The sequence below is a fragment of the Psammomys obesus genome, unplaced genomic scaffold (genome assembly GCF_907164565.1).
Source record: "Psammomys obesus unplaced genomic scaffold, mPsaObe1.curated_primary_1811, whole genome shotgun sequence".
NCBI classification, from domain to species: domain Eukaryota; kingdom Metazoa; phylum Chordata; class Mammalia; order Rodentia; family Muridae; genus Psammomys; species Psammomys obesus.
Genome location: NW_026585895.1, coordinates 29,604,669 through 29,610,243, shown reverse-complemented (window position 1 = coordinate 29,610,243; position 5,575 = coordinate 29,604,669).

Below are 5,575 nucleotides of genomic sequence, written 5' to 3'. Positions count from 1 at the left end.
CTTTGATATGTTTACACAGAGGTTTATTGCTATTTGCCTTAGTCAGTTCTCTGCTTTTCTCAATTATTGTTTTTAAGTCATCTTTATGCCTTCAATTCTATTCATTTCCTGTTATTTGAACTCATATTGGATGTATGTTCAAACTTCTCATTCTAACTCTCATATATTAGCTACGCTTTTGTGTTTTTAAAGTCATGTTACATCCTGTGTAATTTCTAAACTGCTATATATAAGAAAGAATGCAGTTCAGCTGGATATTATTTGGAACTAGTCCAGAATATATAGCTAGTATTTATACCTGAGGTTTCAGTTGAGAAGAATATCTAAAATATAGCTGCTGCTGTTGTTTTCTTCTGGTGTCTACAGTGACTCCAGGAAGAGAAAACTACTTCTAGGAAATTAATATGAAAATGAAAGTCTGCCTTATCCAGATATCTCTAAAACAAGAGCACATGTACAAGCTGACACGTGTACAGGCGTTTTATGGAATCAAAATCTCAGAGAGTTGGGATGCGGGAAGTGAACTGGAGCAGGGAAGAAACTTCTTTTCTATAGCGAGAGACATGACAAAGCATATTCCAGGACCACTGTTTGTACTGAATTCTCTCAGGTTTGTTAACTTTCCCCTGTGGATGTTACCTTTAACGATATCTGTATATATATCGTGTAATGGGAGGGCCTATGTATCCACAGAGAATCCTGGTGCTGGATAAAGGATGTATGGAGGATGGGGATGAAAGCAGAGCACTGGGCAACGATGTCTGGGTCCCATCCAGAGCTATGTTCACTGAGGTGCCAGGCAAGTGAAGCCAAGAGGAAAACTTCAGCACAAAGGATTGAAAGCTTGGGGGTCTGTGCATCTAAGCAATTTTCTTTTAGCCTATTATTAGTTGGTGATCATTTATTTCTACATTGGAAACTCCAGACAAGATTATTACTGAGAAATATGCACAATATGCACACTCTGCCCCAAGAAACACATAAAGACCAGTTATTCGGAAGTGTGCAATAGAGCGGGAAGTGTGAAGTCATGTAAATATCACTGCAGCATCATCTGGAAAAGGCAGAGTTAGAGGTGATACAAGTGTATCATAATGCAAAACTGCATTCAGTACAGTTTCTAAAGTTCTTATCCATAGTCTGTTACAATCTTCACACTGCTTAAAAGTCTAAAGTTCAAAGTCTCTGCTGAGACACATGGCAATCTCTTAATTGTAACTCCTTGTAAAATCAAAATAAAAAGGCAGATTACATACTTCCAACATACAATGGCATAAGATATACCATTCCAAAGGGAGGAAAAGGAGCATAATGAGGATATATTAGACCAAAGCAAGAACAAAAACCAGCTGTGCAATCTCCAAACTCTGCCTCTCCATGTCTGATGTCAAACCACTCTTCAGATTTCCAAGTCCTTTCAGCTTAGTAGACTGCAACAGACTTCTCTCTCCTGGGCTGGGTCCATACCTGGTCTGTAGCTTTCCTTGACAGGAATCCCACAGGCTCTGGCATCTTTAACATCTTGTGGCCTCCAGGCAACCTAGGCTTCACTTTCATAGCTTCACACAATGGCTTCTTCAGGCTTCTCTATACAGCATCATCCCTGACACATGCCTGGCCTCAGGGGTTTTTGTTAGCCATGGAAAGAGATTCCAAAACCCTTTTCTTGTCTTCTTGATTTTAATGCCATAACCTTGTGGCAAAAGCTGCTAATTCTGCTGCTTTCTGGGGCTGGAATACGGCCCCCTCATTCAATACATTTTCACCAGCTTTCTGTTTTTGATGGTTTCCCTTCACTGCCTAAGCATGGCTGTCCTGGAACAGGCTGGCTGGGAACTCAGAGCTCTGCCAGCCTCTGCCTTCTGAGTGCTGGCTTTAAAGGTGTGCCCCACTAAACCTGGCTCTAAGCTTTTTATTAATTCATTTTCACACATTGGAAACTTAGTTGGGTATGGTATTGTAGCTCTGAGGCCACCATTCCCTTTATTCCATTTAGGTTCATTTGAACTTATTTTCTGGTGATTATTTTCTCCTTAAACTGTACATTTTATATTTTTTCCTTGCTCAGCTTGCTCTTGTTCATTATGGATCTGCATAAGACTGGCCACTAATAACTACAGACACAGTCACTACTAGGCAGTTTTGAAGTCTCCTTTGCCAAAGTGTTAATTCAAAACTCTTCAATTTAGCCTCAGGCAGACTTTTTGGACAAAGGTAAAAGGTAGTCATGTTCTTTGCCAACATATCAGAAGAACAGTCTCTAGATCACATATAAACATTATTCTTCTCTTGAGTCTGGCCCATAATATTCAAATCACCTTCAACACCACTATCTTCTGTGATCCTACTAGTATAGCCCTTTAAGACCCTTGCAAAGCATTTATGTACTTTTCTAATCCAAAGTCTCAAAGTCCACATTTCCTCTAACAAAGACATGGTCAGGGCTAGCACAGTAATACCCCACTCCTGGTACCAACTTTTTTCTTAGTTAGGGTTTCTATTGCTAGGAAGAGAAAACATGACCAAGGCAACTCTTACATAAAAGAAAACATTTAATTGGAGCCTTGGCTTATGGGTTCAGAGGTTTAGTGTCCATTCTTGACATGGTGGGAAGCATGGCAGCATGCAGGCGTGTTAATGATGTGGAGAAGAAGCCAAGATAATGGTGGTGGAAAAGGACCCAAGAGTTCTATATCTGGATTATTGGGCTGCAGTAAGAGAGAGAGCCATTGGGTCTGGCTTGAGTATTCAAAACCTCAGAGCACATCACCAGTGACACGCTTCCTCCAACAAGGCCACAGCTACTCCAACAAGGCCACACCTATTGTATTTGAGCATATATTCTCATTTTATACATTAGGTCACGATGGCAGTTCCCCCTCCAGTCATTCTTCCCAGTGCCATCCCTCCTCAAGATCTACTCCTCTTCCATTTTCCTTCAGAAGTATCAAGGGCTCCCAGGGATATCAACCAAACATGGCATAACAATTACATTTAAGACTAGGTATAAACCATCATATCAAGGCTGAGGCCACACCTCTTAATAGTACCACTTCCTATAAGCTTATGGAGGCCATTTTCATTCAAACCACCATAATACCTAACACCACAATACCTATATACTATTACTGATGAGGAATTTATTCACTTCTTAAGGGGGATTTATCCATTTCTTCCTCTGCAGGTGTATAATCTGAGATGTATTATTTACTAATTTTAAATGACTTGGTAGTGAGACTTTACTGAAGGGAGATGAATGCTTATAATTTCTTCAGTTTGGATTCCTGGAATCTAAACAACATCTACGAAACCATAATAATGATGTAGAGTCTGATTCTCCTAGGGAATCTAATACTTTTCAGTCTATTGTCTTTTCCAAAAGTAATGAATCTATGATGTGATTGCTTTTCTTTGTGGTTCCTTTATTCCAGTGGTTGGCTTGACCTGCTCCTACAATGACTTTTCTGATATATTTTCCAATCTTTTCCCCTCTTAAAATAGGCTATGGACTCATGTTCTATCTTAGAAAGCATCAAGTTTATCTGTGGTTTGGTATCTGAGCTATGTGCTTTCAGTGCTGCTGAAAAACAATTCTCTGAAAAACAGAGGTTGTTTTTCAAGTTTTATCTGGTGTAGACTCTGCAAAAGACTCAGACTGTGTTTGCAATGGATCTGTTTCCATGTGTAAAGAAGGAGGACTTCCTGAGAAAGTGACAGATGCTTAAAAAGATGTAACTAGTAAATATCCTTAGAAGAACATTTCCAAAGACATCTAAGAAAGTCATCCCTTTCCATAGAAAGATTATAGTGAATAATAATCTTTCTTCTAAGATTACTGTGTGTTCTTCTCTAAGAAAGCTCATTTTTCCTTCTTTCCTTATTTGCCTTTAATCCTTTATGTAGGATCGAGGTGCTATGATCTTTTCTCTATGCACTTTAGCATGTACATCTGTGTTTTCCATGTTCAGCTCACATTTGGGCTAAAACCACACATACAAATAACACTATATAGACTGAGCAGGTCATATTTAGGAATATATATGTATGTATGCATATATGTGGAATACATACCCTTACACATATATTCATGGATTAACATTTATTGAAAAGAGGCCATGAATTTGAAGGAGCGTGAGAAGGGGCATATGGGGCATTTTCAGGGAGGAAAGGGAAGGAATAAATGTTGCAATCTTATTATAACCTCAAAATTCAAAAAAGATTGCAGCAATAGAAGATCTTAGGTAATTTTTGAAGCTTCCAAGTAGATATTTTCGTAGATAAATGGAAAGTACAACTATTGATATTGTACTGCTAAGTGATAATTAGTGTGACTAATAAAACAAATACAAGAATCGTGTGGAATTTTTTATAAAATCACGGGTGAATAATCATTATAAACCACAGAAACTGTTTGCATTTATGAAGTGCAATAGTCAAAATCAAGAAAAATTTTATCTAAGGGATATTTTTTTTCCTGTTTTGTAAGAAGTGACTCAAATAGGGCATCTCTCTGTCTTTTTCTCTAATCCATCAGTCTATCATCTATCTCAGGTCATCTAGATATCCACATGATAAAACAAACAACTTTCTCTGTTAAGATATGTATTTCACACATAAGAGCTGAATGCTTTCCAAAATGAAGTTTTCCTCATGTCACTTACATCACCCAGGGTACTGGTGAAGCATAATTACTCCCTGATCCACTGCAGCCTGAAGTTCAGGTTCTTCAAGGCTAAGGTGCTTTTCCACCTCTATGCTAATATCATACCAAGATTTCAAAGTTTCAGAGTTTTAACATTAATCAACGGAGTTCTGATAAGCTGGGAAAGCACTTACTACTATTTTCAGTCACAAGCTCAGGATTTAATTTTTTTGGTTGTCTTCTAAGTATAGACTTAAAGATGCTTCTCATTTTGCTAAAACATCTCTGTCTATATTCATTTTTTTTAACCCAAAGCTATATAGATTTTGCTATGATTCAATAATGTGAGTCTACTCCAGCTGTTTTACGGATACCTGTAAGCTGCTTATTCTATAATATGGATTTCAATTAAGATTTAAACAATGGTTATGTTAATATATCTAAAAATTTTATCTTTTTTTGTAAACTAAAAATATTCATATTAACATCAAAGAGTCTAGGAAACCATAACACTTGGATCCACTTCTCACAGGTCAAACAGACTCCAGTTAAAGACTCCTGTACTGATTGGCTGGCTCTTTAATTACCTCCCCCTGAGGGGAAGCAGCATTACCAGGTCACAGAAGAGGGCAAGGCAGCCACTCCTGATGAGACCTAATTGACTAGGATCAGAAGGAAGGAAAAGAAGTCCTCCCCTATCAATGGACTTGGGGAGGGGCATGCATGCATGCAGAGGGTGGAGGAAGGGAGGGATTGGGATGGGAGAAGGGAGGGAACCACAGGGGATACAAAGTGAGTAAAGTGTAATTAATAAAGAAAAATAAAATAAAATAAGAGAAAAAAAAGACTCCTGTCAGTCAACAGCCTAAGTTTCTCAATCTTTCTTTTTTCTTTCCTCCCTCCCTCCCTCCCTCCCTCCCTCCCTCCCTCCCT